General features: G+C 43.6%; 1 protein-coding gene and 2 non-coding genes across 3 annotated transcripts in view; all 3 read left to right on the plus strand.

Annotated features, from left to right (window-relative positions):
- Positions 1-9567: 9567 nt before the first annotated feature.
- On the plus strand, positions 9568-9705 carry LOC114813351. Its single transcript, XR_003761073.1, has one exon. It is a non-coding gene; the product is annotated as a small nucleolar RNA SNORA7 (small nucleolar RNA).
- Positions 9706-10244: 539 nt separating this feature from the next.
- LOC114813534 lies at positions 10245-10382 on the plus strand. The gene has a single exon (XR_003761251.1). It is a non-coding gene; the product is annotated as a small nucleolar RNA SNORA7 (small nucleolar RNA).
- A 4384-nt stretch (positions 10383-14766) lies between these two features.
- The window catches only part of ST18 (ST18 C2H2C-type zinc finger transcription factor), a 256587-nt gene continuing 253145 nt past the window's right edge, over positions 14767-18208 (plus strand). Inside the window, exon 1 of the mRNA XM_039912546.1 lies at positions 14767-14911. The gene's annotated coding sequence lies outside the window, so the exon portion shown is untranslated. The remainder of the gene's footprint in view (positions 14912-18208) is intronic.

Below are 18208 nucleotides of genomic sequence, written 5' to 3' on the forward strand. Positions count from 1 at the left end.
ATTTTATACGTTAAGGGAAAGGAAGGGATGAATTGTCTCTCGACTTGATCAGGATTCCTGGTTTCGTGTCATAAAATATACCTGTCAATAAATGGGAAACCACATACCTGTTGGGGAAGGCACAGCAGATAGGAGGGTTGTCCTCTGCATGCTATCAACTAATTCTCTTCTATTTTACAGGGTAGAGAATTAGAGCACTGCAGGATTGTGTGAGGCAAAGGTGTGGTTTCACTCCAACTTTGGCCCACACCCTCCTAGGGTTTGAATGTACCGGCCCTTCACTCTTGTGGTAATTAAGTCAACCCCCAAAAGTACAAAGGGCCCGTTAGATTGCAATCTCCTTGTGGGCAGGGACTATGTTTTCCTATTCTAATAATTGTGGTATCTTGTTGAGCATTTACTAGGAGCCAAGGTGTGTACTAAGCTCTGGGCTAGATGCACTACATGGGGATTGGACCCAGTCCTCATAGTCCCTCTCCCATATTGGGGTCACAGTTTAAGTAGGAGGGAGGACAGGTTTTTTGTCCCCATTTTGAAGATGAGGAAATTGAGGCACAGAGAAGTGAAGTTGCTTGCCTAGGGTCGCCCAGCAGCCAAGTGGCAGATCCGGGATTAGAACCCAGGCCCTCTGGCTCCTAGGCCCTGCCCTAACTCTTGCCCTTATCCCCACCCCTACTCTAACTCTTACTGCAGTTCCTGCTCCAGCCCCTGCCATGGAGAAGCAGCGTGGCTCCGTGGAAAGAGCACAGGCTTCGGAGTCAGAGGTTATGGGTTCTCATCCTGGCTCTGCCGCTTGTCAGCTGTGTGACTTGGGGCAAGTTGCTTAACTTCTCTGTGCCTCAGTTCCCTCATCTGTAAAATGGGGATTAAAACTGTGAGCCCCACATGGGACAACCTGATCACCTTGTATCCCTCCCCAGCACTTAGAACAGTGCTTTGCATGTAGTAAGCGCTTAACAAATACCATCATTAATTAATTAATGCCCGTGCTGCTGCCCCTATTGCTCTTTCCACTGCCATTCCCAGTTATAGCTCTCTCCTTCCTTTAGGTCTTATGATTTTACAGTATTTTGTCTGTCTCTACTGTGAGATGGTAAACTCCTTATATTGTATTCTTCCAAGTGCTTAGTACAGTGCTCAGCATACAGCTTTTCAGTAAATGCTGCTGATTGGGTTTGCCTTTTTTTTCTTTTTTTATAGTATTTTTTGAGCGTTTACTACATGTCAAGCACTGTTTTAAGCACTGGGAAAGATACAGAAAGACACAGTCCCTTTCCCACATGGAGCTCACAGTCTAAGGGGGGAAAGAGAACAGATATTGAATTTCCATTTTATAGTTGAGGAAACTGAGGGTCAGAGCAGTTAAGTGATTTGCTCGAGGTGTCACAGAAGGCAAATGGCCGAGCTGGATTAGAACCCAGGTCCTTCTGACTCATAAACCCGTGCTCTGTCCATTAGACCACATTTCTTTCCATCAACATTGATTTGGATGATGGAAAAGGCCGCAGATTTATTAAGTTTGCCGATGACTCCAATCTTGGGGTGGAAGATGGCTGGTCGATTACGTTAGAGTTCAAAAGGATCTCGATCCACTGGGAAAGAGTCAAAAGCAGAAGAACATTCAATAGGGAAAATGCAGCGTGGCATGTCTGGCTAAAAAAAACCAGCCAAATTCAAAGTGGGAAAAGGTTATGTTGTTCACAAGTTGGACATGGCCAGTGGTGCAGCACTAAGGTGACTGAAGTAGATGTGTTGCTGGGCTCCTTGACTAGCTGTGCAGTAAATAGAAAGCCTTCATTCATTCTTTCAGTTAATTCAATCATTTATTAAGCGCATACTGTGTGCAGAGCACTGTACTAAACTCTTCGGAGAGTACAATATATAATAAGCTTCTGCGTCCTCACGCTGTATTCAGCACTGGGGAGGCCTTACTAATTTAGAGTTTGTCCTTCCATGAAATATTTGGAGAACCAGAGCAGTGTTAAGAGGAAAGCCCCAAAGACGATAAAGGATTAGAGAATGAGAGCATGAGGAAAAGCCTGCAAAGTTTGGGATTATTTAGTCTGGAGAACAGTGGCCGAAGGGAGACTCATTAATGGTCTTCCAGTAGCAAACAGGAGAGGCGATTAAATGCAAGATGATGGCCATCTGTTCTCCAGGTTCATGGATAGCAGAACAAGAGAGAACGGGCAACCAGTCTTGAGCTTCAGATAAATGGTTGTCAGTTAGGCACAAAGACTTTCCGGAGAGTTGGGACTTTTACATACTGGTTTAGGCTCCCGAGGGAAGTGCTGACATCTCCTCTGGGACTTTATACACTGTGTACATCTCTCCAGGGACTGTTTAGGTGTCATCCAGCCCAATCCTCTCCAGCCCTTTCATATCATTCACTCTCAGCTAGGAGAACACAGATATCTCCCCATATAACATGCATTCCCAGCCTTCCGCGCAATCAAAAAAGAATAGAAAAGAGAGGCTGAGTATTCTGAATTGCTCTTTGGTCTGTACCCTGATTTTCATGGAGCCTCTCAGATTCCTTTCATTAGGATTCATTTAATAACAACAACAATGATACTGGTGGCCTTTGTTAAGCACTTGCTATGTGCCAAGAAGCAGTTTGGGCTAGGGGATAGAGCACAGGTGTGGGAATCAGAAGGACTTGGGTTTTAATCCCAGCTCTGCCACTTGTTTGTTGGATGATCTTGGGCAATTCCCTTAACTTCTCTTTGCCTCAGTTCCCTCATCTGTAAAATGGGGATTTAGACTGTGAGACCCATATGGGACATGGACTGATTAGCTTGAATGTACCCCACCTCTTAGTTCAGGGCCTGGCACATAGTAAGAATTTAACAGATACTAAGCGCTGGAGTGGCTATAGGATAATCAGGTCGGACACAGTACCCGTCCTACGTGGGGCTCAGTTTAAGTAGGAGGGACAGCAGAAATTGAATCCTCACTTTACAGAGAAGGAAACTGAGGTCCAGAGAAGTTAAGTGACTTGTCCAAGGTCACCCAGCAGGCAGGTGGCAGAGCCGGGATTAGAACCTACGTCTGATTCTCGAATCCATGCCCTTTCCACTAGGCCTATTGCTTTTCTAAATCCTGGCTGATTTCCCAGGCCTATTTTGTGCCTTCAGAAGAGGACAGTTTTCTGAAAGGTCAGCAAAGGAGAATTAGAATTGTCAGAGCAGGGCAAGAAGCTCCCTTCCCAGTTCACAGTGAACCCTAATCAGCCCTCACTATATGAGGGTGCTGGTGGTGATGGCAACTGCAGCAGGATAAGGAGGTGTCTGATGGAAAAGCAAGAATATAAATCATGCAGCCACATGATTCCCCGTGGATGAAATGTTAACAAACTGCTTTGGGAAACACTGCTATTCCCTCAACAAACATTCTCTTTCTGTCAACCAGGGCCAGTTACGTTTTCAGCCGAATGTAGCAAGCATTTCCATCGGCTCTATCACAACACCAGGGATTGCTCAACCCCTGCTTGTAAGTAGGACCTGTAGCTCTTTTGCTTTTGTGTGGTCTTTCTCTGCCTCTAAGTGCCTGCACTTTTCATCGTAACTGGCAAGCGAGAGGAACTAGACTCCACACTGGATGTGATACGATTAACCACGTAGGAGGTGAAGGACTGAACGCCGACTACCTCAAAATGGTGCTGCTGGGGGAGATTTGAATTTAGCAGAGACCAAATGCTCTAGCTCCTTTGTGAAGACTTTCAACAGCTTTCCGATGATCTGGAAGGAAAATCATTTCCTTTCAAGGAAATGATAAAATGCACCAGGCTAATTTAAGCCAAGGTGAGCAGTTTCCTGAAAACAGTGCAAAAACAAGGCAAATAGCCCTTTTAGTGAAGGGGAAAGAGACAGACGTGGTAGGTGGGCGACTGGCTCCATTTTGCATTTTGAGTGCAGGGGTGAAGAGGGGGCTGGGATTTTTGGGGGTGGGGGGTGGGGAGAGTAGGCTAAAGACCTGGAGAGGACAGGCTTCAAAGAGCTTGTGAGACAAAAAGGCACCATTTGAAGTCCTTTCAGCCCTGGCTGAAAACTCTCAGATCTTGTCAGAGTCTTGGGATTTGGGAGACTTGGAATCCAGCTCAGAAAGCGTGGGGGTCATCACCTCCATCATTCCTGGGGATTGGGCCACTAGTAGAGAGGGCAGCAGTGGCTGCAGAGAGCAGTCTAAAGGGACTTTGGGAGAGGGAAGATGGATTTGGACTTAGAGAGTCACTGGAATGCTGACAGCTAATTGGGAATCAGGACAGAGGCTGTGGGATTCTCACCAAAGTGGAATATCTCCCCAGGCCATCTCCTGATTCTGTACCAGACCCCTGGCGCAGTGGAAAGAGCACGGGCTTTGGAGTCAGGGCTCATGAGTTCGAATCCCAGCTCTGCCACTTGTCAGCTGTGTGACTGTGGGCAAGTCACTTCACTTCTCTGTGCCTCAGTTCCCTCATCTGTAAAATGGGGATTAAGACTGTGAGCCCTACGTGGGACGACCTGATTCCCCTGTGTCTACCCCAGCACTTAGAACAGTGCTCTGCACATAGTAAGCGCTTAACAAATACCAACATTATTATTATTATTATTAATCGTTCCCTTTCCGGCATTCCGGAGTAACACAATCAACTTCTGTCCCGTCTCACACCCTCCGGCATCCATGAATCCAGGATCCATGTAAACATAACACAACGTCCGCAAAGCCAAACACGTGTTGGGGAGAGGAGTGGCCAGTGAAGTCTTGTTAATGATAATTTCATTAAAATAATAATGATAGTACTTGTTAAGTGCTTACTATGTGCCAAACAATATTGTAGGCACTGGGGTAGATTCAAGTTCGTCAGGTTGGACACAGTCCCTGTCTGTAGAGGGCTCACACTCTTAATCCCCATTTTACAGAGGAGGTAACTGAGGCCCAGAGAAGTGAAGTGACTTGCCCAAAGTCACACAGAAGACATGTGGCAGAGCTAAGATTAGAACCCATGACATTCTGACTCCCGGGCCCATCCTCTATCCACTAAGCCATACTACTTCTTCAAGAAGTGTTCTATGTTCTGCTGGAAGCTTACATTTCTATAAATCAGGACGTTTCAAATCTCACTCTGATATAGAGTCATTCAGAACTATTCCATTCATATTGTAATAGGGCATATACTTTGCTAAGTTATTTTCCTAGCTTTTTCCTTTTAAAGAGTGCACTTCTCAGCAATTTCCTGGCTGTAGCAAATCACCTCAGTAGTATGTTGCCATTTATCATTCAGCCATGCATTCAGTGTGCTGTGGAGAGGGGAACTGTTTGCTAAATGAAGGCATGTCCTCATTTTATTCCCAGCTAAAATGTTAAATCACCATAAATTTGGAATAAGCATTATGTAAGCACCGAACTTAATAGTGTAACAATAGAAATGAATCATTCCCCACTGTTGTCTTTCCCAGATTACAAAAGGTGTGCAAGGCTGCTAACGAGGCTAGCAGTGAGCCCACTTTGTATGCAGCCCTAGATCATTTTGAAGGTAAGTTTGTCCCTTGCAGTTCCTCCTTTTTGCTTTTATGACTTGCGTAGCTCAGATCTGATTGTCCCACTCAGGGCAGAGTGGGCCTGCCAAATATTTGGATTGGTTGGATTGCTTTGTTTCTGACAGATCCAGATGCATTCTGAGAGGGAAAAATTAGTGATGTTCCAAGGTTCATCCCTAGCCATGAGTCTAGATGTCAAAAAGGGCAGCAAGTCGACTGTTACTCCAAACGTTCTTTGATGTCAGTGTTGGAGATAGAATTAGAGGGTCAGGGAGCCATTGGTGTAATTCACTGAGGTGTTTCACACATCCTCCTATTACTGATTTGGAAAGCAGCATGGCCTAGTGGCAAAGGCAAAGGCTTGGGAGTCAGAGGACGTGGGTTCTAATCCTGGCTCTGCCACTTATCTGCCGTGTGACCTTAGGGAAGTCACTTCTCTTGCCTCAGCTACCTCATCTGTAAAATGGGGATTAAGACTGTGAGCCCTATGTGGGACAGGGACCGTGTCCAACCTGATTACCTTGTACCTATCCAAGTGCTTAGAACAGTACTTGACACATAGTAAGTGCTTAGCAAATATAATGATAATGATTGTAATATTAATGATTTGAAATGATTCGTAGGAACTGGTGTGGAGAGTTACAATAGGAAGACCCTCTAGGAAGATGATTTAACTTCTTATTGAGCAATGTACATTGAAAATGAAATTGATTCAAAATACTCTTGAAACTAGGCGAGACAGGTAGGATGGAGGAGAAGGAAGGAGGGCGAAATCAAACCAACATGAAATAATGAAATCATACAGACTTTATAACATCCATCAGACCAGTTGGACCCATCAATATTAGGGTGGTGGGTTTGTGTCCAGGGCTCATTGGTCTAATGTGCAAGAGGAGCAGAAATAATCACAAGGATCCCAACTGAGCAGTGGGTTTGGGATCTCTTCCGTCTCTCCCTCACTGTTCTACAAGCAGGAGTCCATCCCTAGAGATTGCTAATTGGCCTACCGTTAAATCCTCTGTCGCGTCTCATTTTTTGAATTAGAGCATTTCTGTCCAGTGACATAAATCTAAAACTAAATCGTACTCCTATATTTCAGTACCACGGAGAAGTCCACTCGTTGAATATCCTTTTGAATGTCCCTTCTCCGCGGAGCTGTAGCAGTCACTGAATCGGTGGTATGGCTTCAAGCGAAATAGAGTAATAAAGCGAGCCTAGAATAGTGTTTTTAAAATGCCAGTTTAATATGCTTAATTATTTATGTGCCCGGTGCCATAACAATTAGAACCAGCCACAGAACCAAAGAAACCAAAGATAGGGCTGGAAAAGGCTTAGGAATCATTCTCCTCAACCTAAGTCATTGTGACTTGGGGCAGAAACATTCAGATGGTCGAAAACCAGCCAGACAGAATCACTTCAAAGGAGCCCGGTGTCCTACCTGTTCCTTTAGGAGACCATTAGCAAGGAGTGGAGTTCATTTTCACTTGCCGGCTGCTCTGGTAAAATGGAAAAATCATTTATCTGGATTATCTTGGTTCTGGATAATTTTAAATTTTACTCTGTAGATTCCTCCTATTCACGTCACTCACATATCACACATTGTCCTGTATCTGGGCAATACATATTGGTGTCTCTTCTGTAGGGAAAATTTTATGTAAATAATTCTGCATGGCAGGACTCATAAAGACCCCAGAGCAAGAGGGATTAATGCCGTTTGCTTTGAAAGACCAACCGAGGGGATTAAAAATGTAAAAATTATTTCCCATCGTTGAAATTAAGTTAATAATGGTATTTATTCTTCCCACAGGACCCTTTGCAGGAAAGACGTCACTCTAAATTGCAAAAAAAAGTGCCTTGGAATCTTCTCCGGTATATTAAAGATCACAAATCTGATTCTGTGGTACAGATGTGGCAATGAGATTGAGAGCTCCAAGAGAGGCAATTTATCCTCATTTTAGGAAGTACTTGATTGTCCAGACACACCTCTGATTTACTGGCCTTTACCACTCTGGGTTCAGGCACATGATCCTTTCATCTCTGAAATGAATAGCAAGGCCCATTGGCAATAAATCTCAATTTGAGACAATTCCACAATCAATGGAACAGGTTTTGAATGTCACCCCAAAGTATTTTTATTTTTATGTATGTTTTGTTTTCATACATGGTGAACGATCCATTACTGGTGCAAATGAAACAGTTTATTTTGTAAATTTTTACTGATCTTGAATGAGCCAACTATTTAAATGCCTTGTATACATTGATTACCAATAAAATATTCTGGTTAAGTGTGTTCTAGCCATTTTGTAGAAAGCTCATTTGGTTGTTGATAGTCTAATATATTTGATTTTACAATATATGTTCATTAACAGACTTGAAATCTGAAGAATTTGTAAATATTTATTTTAAATGGAAGATTATTTTATATCCACAAGCTATAATATTACATAAGTACAATACTAGATGTGTGTATATATATATATACACATATATATATATAAAACATGTGAACTCTTGTATATATTTACCTATCAGACATAATGTCCAGAAATGCTCTTGTTTTAGGAAAATTTGTAAAGGTATTTTGGGTAGTCTACATTCTGGAATGTAGGGTTTCAAATAACATAATGTACATAACAGAAAAGACTGGAAGGCAGTTTTATTGGAATAAAGAATATAGAGAATTAAACTGGGATTTGTGATGTTTACCTTAATTAATAAACTAGTACTAATGTCCCTACTTTGTGCACATGGGCGATTAGGCAGGTGAATGTTTCAGGATCAGATAACGGTTGAGACGTACATCCAGGTACACAGACAACTAACAGACCTACCCTACTCACTCAATCTCTTTTTTACTGCCCCTCTCCTTGTTTCTCTCTCTTTTTCTCTCTCTCTGTCTCTCTCTCTCACACACACAAAGACACACAATTCCAGATACCTATATACAAATAATACTCAGAACTGGTTCATGATTCACCCAGAGTCTGGTCTGTGGCAGAGAAGTGGGGAAAAAGGTGTTGAGTGAATTAATTGCTGCTAGGGACGGTGGGCCTTGGGAGCACAGTTTGCTCAGCTCTGATGGAACAGTCGGGTGGAGGAGGTGCAGCAGAGGCTTTGGTACCAGGCCCAGTGTCGCAGAGAATGACAGGGGACAGCAGAGAATTGCTCAGCTGCAGCGTGAGGGCCAGGGGATGCGAATTTCACTCATCTATGTTGGAAGAAAGGGGGTGAAGAGCCACTGCAGCAGCAGCAGCTTTTAGACCAGGCCAGTGTGCGCAGAGTGTGCTGGGAGCCAGCTGGGAGTTCCTCAGCTGCAGCGTGAGGGCTGGGGAATGCGAATTTCTCACATCTATGATGGAAGAAAGGCCAGAAGCCACAGCGGCAGCAGCTTTTAGACAGGCCCAGCGTTCGCAGAATATGCTGGGGGGAGGCTGGGAGTTCCTCAGCCAAGGGGCAAGGGCAGCGGCTGTGGGGCTCTGTTGTCACTCAGTTGCAATGGAAGCGAGGTCCACAGCAGTCATAATAATAATAGTTGTGGTATCTGTTAAGTGCTTACTATGTACCAGTCACTGTACTAAGCCCAGGGGTAGATACAAGGGAATTGGGTAGGATGCTCATTTTGTTGTTGATAGTCTAATATATCTGATTTTACAATGTTTGTTCATTAACAGACTTGAAATCTGAAGAATTTGTAAGTATTTTAAATGGAAGATTATTTTATATGCACAAGCTATAATAATACATAAGCATAATACTAGATGGGACTCATAGTCTTAATCCCCATTTTATAGATGAGGTAAACTGAGGCACAGAGAAGCGAAGTGACTTACCCAACTTCACACAGTAGACAAGTGGCAGAGCCGCGATTTGAACCCAGGTCCTTCTGGCTCCTAGGCCAGTGCTCTATCCACTGGGCCACACCACTTCACTGGCCAGATGCATGCAGAGCATGCCGGGGGCGGCGGGGAGTTCCTCAGCCATGGTGCTGGAACTGAGGGCAAGTAGCAAACATGCATTTCACTCTGTGGCGATTCATTCCCCAAAGTTACCCCTCTCAGGGTCGCACCTGGGGAGTTTCCAGTCCTCTCCCAGTATCGACTATGGGAGGGAGAGTCAAGCAGAGGCATACGCATTCCATTCCTAGCTTGGGCAGTGGCTAGCGAGTGGAAGGCAATCTGCTACAAGTCAAAGCTCACCTGTGCTGGGCAGAATCACTATGGAAGAGAGTCACCGGCGGAGACTCAAGTTTGCTGCGCGGAAGGAGGCAATGTAAACCACTTTTGTATTTTTACCAAGAAAACTCTATGGATGCACTACCGGAATGATTGCAAATGGAGGCGGGGCACCGTGGGAGAGGTGTGTCCATGCGTCGCTATGGGTCAGAGAAGACTCGACAGCCTAAGACAAGACAAGACATGAAGTTTTATTTGATATTTAAAATACTGGTAAATTCCAGGAGCCCTAACATAGCTGCTTTGGTTACATTTACCTTCAGGGAGGTATTTAGAGGGAGGGATCATGTCTTCCAACTCTCTTGTACTCTCCCGAGTGCATAGTATGCTCCTCTGCCCACAAGGAGCACTCAATAAATACAATTGATTGATAATAATGGTATTTATTAAGCATTTACTATGTGCCAGGCACTGTAGTAGCAGGAAGATGAGCATGCTGCCAATGACTTGGCAATAATAAAATAATTTTTTAAGCCCTTCTTATATGCCAACCCCCCTTTCTGGATCGCACCTGAAGAGTTTCCAGTACTCTATCAGTCTCAGCTACAGAAAGGAGAGTCAGGCAGAGGCATACCCATTCCATTCCTAGCTTGAGCAGTGGCTAGCAAGTGGAAGGTGTTCTGTTACCAGTCAAAACTCAGTTGTGCTGGGCAGCAGCGGCATGGGAGAGGGTTGAGGGTGGAAACTCAGGTTGACTGCGCAGAAGAAGGCAATGGTAAACCACTTCCGCATTTTGACCAAAAAATATATATGGATACACTACGATTGCAGATCAAGGTGGGGCGTTCTGGGAGAGATGTGTCCATGGAGTCATTATAGGTTGGAAATGACTCGACAACATAAGACAAGACGTGTCAACCATTGTAGTAAGGACGGCAGTAGATATGAGATATTATCAGTTTGGACAAAGTCCCTCTCTCATATGGAGTTCACAGTATAAGAGAAGGGAGAACAGTTATTTAATCCCCATTTTACATATGAGAAAACTGAGGTAGGGTAAAGTTCAGTGATTTGCCCAAGGTCACACACAGCATCCAAATGGCAGAGTAGGGATTAGATCCCAGATCCCGTGGCTCCTATGGCTGTGCCCTCTCCATTATGCCCCACTGCTTCTTCAGTGTGGTGCAGCTGGGCTTGTGCCCCGCTGCAGCAGTGGAATATGCTGGTTAATACTGGTTGGAAGACTCTTCCCATGCCCAGCAGCCAGCGGGATGACCGACCCTACCTACCAATGAGCGGTGAGTGTGGGGAAAAGTCCTTAGAAGGTTGGATGGGTGGAGGTGGCAGGGAGGCTGCAGAATGCCTAGGGGGCGGGCAGAGGGGTGGGCTCAACATCTCTTTCCCCCCTCCCCCTTCTTTCTTGGGTGCTGTGGTTATGTCAAAGCTCAACACTGCTGGTCCTTAGAAGCACAGCATGTGAGCACGAGAGGAGAGACCTGCTATCTTTATATCCTGGGACTCAGAGTCTGATCCAGAGGGAGGTTTGTGGAGCAGTTAACATTAGGAGGGATGAATCAATGTATTTAAAAAAAAATCACACACTGGAAAAAGATATTCCTCCTCACTAAATGATGCTAATGTGCTACTCTTCTTAACCTCAACTCCCTACAGAAGAGGCCCAGGGAGTTGAGGGACGATGGATTAAAAGTTAGAATCATATCTATTTCCACTTGGAAAATGATCTCCCAAGGGCAGAAGTGTTTGAAAGGCGGGCAGGGTGAAATTTTCTTTTTCACAGTATCTCAGCTCTTGCATTATCCAATCTCTAAGGAAAGAGGATTCCCGTGGTCTAGTCACCAGAAAAGGTGTATGGAGACTTCCCGGTTATTCAGACAGAAACATATACGGCCACAGTTACCGGAGCAGAGAAACCTAATTGTATCTCAATTACTAGGACCCCTGGGAATAAGGTGTTTTATATTTTATCTGAATTCTGAATTCTCTAGATATTTGAAGTACACTTCAGTTTCCTTTCTAGTTTGGAGTTATGGTGTTCAAGACCAGGTTTCCATTCTAAGCCAAGCACAAGAGTGAGGTGTGGATCGGAAGAAGTGGAGGTGAAATCATTTTCTTTTGCCCAGAATGCCCCAGGTAAAGAGCCCAGCCTTCTTTGCCTATGGAGAAACACAGATTGGACATTCCAAGCAAAATGGGGACAATGTACGGACCAAACACTGATTGCTCCACTCTAACAGTCTTACGTGAACTGAGGGAGTTTCTCCCCAGGCCTCACCTACCTCGAATCTGCCCCCACTTTTTTTCCTCAAGAATCCGGGTGAACTGTGATAGAAGGGGAGGGGTGGATGAAAGTCTGGATGGTGCCTCTTTGGTACCCTGGTGTCCTAACCCTACTCCTTCCCCTCCAATTCTTTCAATAGCTTCCCAGCATGGCTTGTTGACAGGTCTAAGAACTCCCAAGGCCTGCAGAAGGACTCTAAGAGAGTGTTGGGAAATGTAGCACGACTCAACAGTGATTCTCCTCTTGAAGCATATCTGACTTTTAAGTAGAGTGAAGTTTAGAACCTTTGGTCAGAGAGTTGAACTTCGTGTTCATGTGAACAAATTATAAACAATAAGCCAGTCCTTTAAGCTGCCCACCAATCTTGACATTTTGTGGGGTTAAAAATACATGATCAAAGAAATCCAAATATCTTTCTCTAGACCAAAAGAACGCCCCCCCCCCGCCCCCCGAATTTGATTTGTCCCACAACATTTGTGTACATATTTGTAATTTATTTTAATGACCCCCATCTCTTCACATTGTCCAAACAGTGCTCCTTACTATGGTGTGGACTCCAATTCAAGGACATGACAGTACATCTTTCTGCTGCAAAATCGGGTAGAGTTGACTTCTCCTCCTCCTGCTGTCTGGGAGGACGTTGGTGTCCGTGGCTCCTCCTGGGATTGGGGGAGGGGCGGCAGAATTGGGCACAATGAAGGTAGAGACCCTTATTTTATTTAAATACAAGTATCAGTCCAGTAGTTGGACTTCAAAAGAATTGCTATACCCATCATCTGGCAATTTGTCAGAGAATCAGAAGACAGATATTTGGCAGCAGCAAGTCCAAAAAAAACCACACACACAAAAAACTCCGGATGCACTTTTTTTTGGTAGGAGATGGGGCTTTAAGTTCTTAAACACAAGTCCTGTTTTCCTGGTTCCAGTTTTGGGGCCCATAGGATTTGAAGTTAATTTCAAATTTGTTGAAAGCTCAACTGTTCAGTAGCATATGTTTTGCTGACCTCTGCTGGTTCTTAATAGTAGAGCCAGGACAGTGCTCCTTCCTGGATCGTTGGTTTTATTTAATGGTTTTTGTGAAGTGCTCACTGTGTGTCAAACCCTGTTCTAAGTGCTGGGGAAGATACAGGTTAATCAGGTCAGATGCAGGCCCTATCCTACCTGGGGCCCAGTTTAAGATGAAGGAAGAAGAGGAACAGAGCGTTCTGGTACACAAGTATTCTAAGTCTCTCAAAGTAAGACTGGTATTTTAGAAATAATCTTGTATATAACTGTTGTAAATTCCCTTTCCTGTCCTAAGTCTCTCTGCCTCCCACCTCTTCTGCCCTATGTCTTGTTTCCTGTGCCTCTTTCATCCTCTGTTTAGCTATAACTCTGCTTATACCTCATCATATTCTGCCTTAATTAGAGCCTAATGTTTCCAGAGTATCATACACAGCACTTAGCAAAATGTACATGATTCATTTTAATGCCTTTTGAACAGGGATTCTGTCAACCGACTCTGTGAGAAGCAGTGTGGCCTAATGGAAAGAGCACGGGCTTGGGAGTCAGAGGATGTGGGTTCTAATCCAGGCTCCGCTACTTGTCTGCTGGGTGAACTTGGGCAGACCACTTAACTTCTCTGTGCCTCAGTTACCTCATCTGGAAAATGGGGATTAAGACCGTGAGCTCCACGTGGGACGACCCGATTACCTTGTATCTACCCCAGAGCTTAGAGCAGTGCTCGGCACATAGTAAGCACTTAATAAATACTATAATTATTATTATTGTATTCTCCCAAGTGCTTAGTACAGAGCTCTGCACACAGTAAGTGCTCAATAAATGCCACTTATTGACTGATGTAAAAGAGACACGGTGCCTGGAGGAGCTTTACAATCTATTGAGGGAGACTAGTTGTTATCCTTTATTTGTATTGCTCTATTAATAATAGTGATGGTATTTGTTAAGTGCTGACTATGTGCCAAGCACTGTTCTAATTGCTGGGGGAGATGCAAGATTATCAGGTTGTCCCAGGTGGGGCTCACAGTCTTAATCCCCATTTTACAGATGGGATAACTGAGACACAGAGAAGCTAAGTGACTTGCCCAAAGTCACCCACCTGACCAGTGGCAGAGGGATTAGAACCCACAACCTCTGACTCCCAAGCCCGTGTTCTTTCCACTAACCCATGATGCTTCTCTGTCCCTTTGACACCACTCCTCTTTTCTCTCCTTAGTCTCCTATATTCTCCTTTTGTAATCAGCTGCATCTTTCTGTTTGTCTTTTATTTTCCTAGCAGCTTCTTCCACTTTCCTGCCCAAGCCCTTGCTGCCTCCCCTAGCCCTCCTGTCTGTCTTTCTGAATTTCTTTCTTTGCCTTTTAACACTGCTCTCCTCTCTAACCCTGTCCTTTCTTTTGCCTTCTCTTGCCCCTCTTCCTTCCCTCTTTTCCTCCTCCTCCTCCTCCCATTACTCCCTTACAGGCATGTCTGTGCTGGCAGAAGAGGTAAATATCCTGGCAGAGTCTCAAGGAGACAGAAACCTTGCTACTATTTTGTATACTCTGTAGTCAAGGAGATAAACATCTCACGTTGGCCTAAAGTTTATGTTTATGCTTTCAGAAACTTGCTCTCTAGGATTTATTTCCATTTCATTTCTGCTGCTAAAGTAGGGAAGTGAGAAAATACTAATTGGGATCAGATGTGGCTGATTCAATTCAAAACACCTGCTCTGAGTGCAGTTAGACGCAGAAGCTATAAAAGGTTGCCAGCAGAAGCACGAAGGGCTCATAAGGATATTTGTTTTTACCCAGATAAGACATACTTGCTTCTTTGTTTTATCTTTTCTCTTGCCCTGCTAGCTTCTCCTTTAAGCCTGTGCTTCAATCCCCACCCCAGAGGCTGGTAGGACAGAAAAGATGCTTCAAGTTGGCTTCCAAGAAAGGTAATTTATGGGTGAGAAGACTGTAAATGTTGTTGATTTCTAGGTTTGCTGTTCTACTGCATTTACATTTTATGTGAATTAAGCCCTGTCCCAAAGTCCCACCTTCCCCATATTCTTGCTAAACAGTCTGATGCCCTGTTTTAAAGAGGTATGCAACCTCTCCCTTCTCCCATAAAAACTCGGTGCTTCACCCATTTTTTAGTTTATTATGAGAGGGAAAAGTGAGGTCTTACCTAAAGAGTATTTTATCCTAGTGTTTCTCCCCTTGAAATGCCACCCCAAACCTTTTAAATTGCCTGTCAAAGGACAGGGAGTGTCTCTATCTGTTACCGATTTGTACATTCCAAGCGCTTAGTATAGTGCTCTGCACATAGTAAGCGCTCAATAAATATTATTGAATGAAGAACTATCAAAGGATTCTGGCCTAAGTAAATCTCCAAGGGATTTATTTGTCCAGGCTTCTGTGAGGGAAAGAATTTGGGATCTAGGCTCTGTGTTACTGCACTTTTGGACATTAATGTAGTTGGGAGAGCGTCCTTTAGATCACTAGATAAAACTGAGCCCTTTGGGTGAGTTGTCAAAGAAAAGTCAGCAGGTTCTGCTGAAAGGTTAATGAGGAACTATCATCAATTATTTAAGACAAACAGCTGCTTAAATATATCTTGGTTTGAGGTTCAGCTTAAAGGAGGTATTGCTTTAGAAGTAATAAAGTAGGAACTCCTAATTCACCATCAAAATAAGCAAGTGTAAGGTGCAGGTGTATACCTCTCCATATAAAATTGGATGCATAAGAAGCTGAGAAGGTCAGAATGCTATTAGACATAAGCTTTAATAGATTCACAGGAATGATAGATCAATAATGTGTAGTTATTCTCTCCTGCTTCCCCTATCTGTAATTGTAATGTCTATTTCCCCCACTAGATTGTAAATAAACGCTATGAAGGCAAGGAGGCTACCAAATCTATTTTGCTGTATTCTCCCAAGTGCTTAGTACAGTGTTTGGTACACAGTAAGTGCTCAAATAACATTAATTTGTGCAGCCTTAGCCAGGAAGATGGATGTCAAAATGGATGACATGTGGTCTTCAAGTGCTCTTTGGAGCCATATTCCACTTTTTCAGGCTTGGCCTCCTTTTAGTCAGGATTAATGAGGTTTTATTGTGGATGACATTCATGGATAAAATTTCCACTATCAGATGTGTTCACATCTGAAGAACACACAAACTGCTCTCTCTTTTCTCTCTTCTTCCTTCTTTTATTTTATAATTTAGCCTCTTTCATTCCTCTTAAATGAAGTTGTTGCAAATGGTTATAGGTCAGAACCATTTATTTTGAAATTTATCTCCAAATATGTCTGTAAAATCAGATGAGTTCTCTTTTTTCCTTCTCTTTCAATAAATTACCTTAGCGACCCTGAACCATATAATGAAATTATACATCTAAGAGTCGGATTTGGCTCTTTATTGAGCAGCAAAAAGTCAAAAATGCACCTCATAAAAAGATATAGGTTACTGAAAACAGCTTTAAGACATGAAAAACTTTATGTTCAAGGTAGAAGTTGAGGGGCTGATGGGGAATCTTGGTGGTATGAGGGGTGAGGGGCATCTCTTTCTTTCTCACGTAGCTACCTGGTATGATGAGATGCCTTAGAGTTGCACGTGCTGGTTCCTCAATCTCCTGGCTGGAGAAGCTTTAGGTAAAGACCTTGTTGGGGCAGTGCCTGGGTCATCTGGTCCTTTTGTCATCAAAGCTTTAGTGACACTCTAAAATTTTAGACCTTATTTGCTACTGACACTTTTTTTACAGTATCTAAGTGCTTACTATGTGCCAGGCATTGTTTTAAGTTCCGGGTTAGAAACTAACCAGGTTGGACACAGTCCCTTTCTCACATGGGGCTCTCAGTCTTAATCCCTATTTTATAGATGAGGTAACTGAGGCCCAGAGAAGCTATTTGCCCAAGGTCACACAGCAGACGAGTGGTGGAGCTGGGATTAGAACCCAGGTCTTTCAGACTCCCAGGTCCATGCTTTGTCCACTAGTCCATCCCTCACAGCCGGGAATATTGGGAATTGGGGTGGGGGGCACTGAGTGGTGCAGTGGAAAGGCAGCAGAAGTTATCACTGGTTTTGTTTGGTGGCTCTGTGGGAATTTGAAACCTCACCTCACCCCTTCCTAGCCCTCTTCACTCTTTTCTCCATCCTACCCTCCCCTTAGGTCAGAAGCTAATTTAGACCTGAATTTTTTTTTTCTTCAAAACAATACCTGAAATTGAGATGCAACTCTCTTTGGGGTCTGAAGACATTTGGATACTTTTCTAGTATCAAGGCAGCCTAGAGTTTTAAGAGTAGGATGCTTGCAAGATTTTGCAAGATCCTCTGAGGACTAATGCATACGAGCCCTTCAAGTGCAGCAGTGATTATAGACTAATAAAGGGCTTACATTCCATTTAAAAGGAAATCAATTGAAAATAGGAGAAATAACTAAGGCATCACTTAAGCTGAACTATCGAGCAAGTAATATGGGAAACCTCTAGCATCTTACTGGAAAGAATTCCCAGTTCTACTTAGCAGAGTGGATGGGTTAGCCAGGAAGAAAGATGAAAGAGATCCACACTCTTGAATGATGCATTTAACATCTCTCCCCGCCTCCCTCTCTCCCCCTCCCGCTCTCCCCCCTTTTTGTTTACCTATGTAAAGATGATTCAGAGAAGTCTAGAAGGAACAATTTGAGAGAGAGATAGCATCCGAGGGAGGACAAACAAACATTCAGCTGCATTTTTAGTGAAATTCCTTATGTTTTCCAAAAAGCAAAGGTATAAAAACCTTTTAAATATGCTAAAATTCTGAAATACGGCACGTGACTGCTTTAAACTGAGACTTCAGAGAATTTGGGAAAGATTAAAAAGATCCATTTCATTTTTATGGAAGTGCTTTCATTTGTCCAAAACATCCTATTAGGTTTGACAGCTGGGCAGAGAAGTCTGGACGATGGCCAGCCTACAAATATTCTGATCAGTCTGTCACCCCTGCCCCGTAATCTGGTGTAAGAGATGTGTGTTTATAGTTACATGTCAAGGTGAATAAGTTATCAGAGAGAGCATGAACTTCTAATTTATGGGCACATTCTTCAGAATTAAAAACATAATCCTTCTGTTGCCTAAAACTTAGATGGGTTATTTTTATCCCTGGATGTAGTGTGATGTAAACATAGGTAATTGCTGTTTACCAGTGAGAATTAGCAAACATAGCCTTACCCCAGGATCTAGCCTGACCTTTTGACCAACTCATAGATTAGTGAT

This window comes from Ornithorhynchus anatinus, chromosome 7 (assembly GCF_004115215.2).
Source record: "Ornithorhynchus anatinus isolate Pmale09 chromosome 7, mOrnAna1.pri.v4, whole genome shotgun sequence".
Lineage (NCBI taxonomy): Eukaryota > Metazoa > Chordata > Mammalia > Monotremata > Ornithorhynchidae > Ornithorhynchus > Ornithorhynchus anatinus.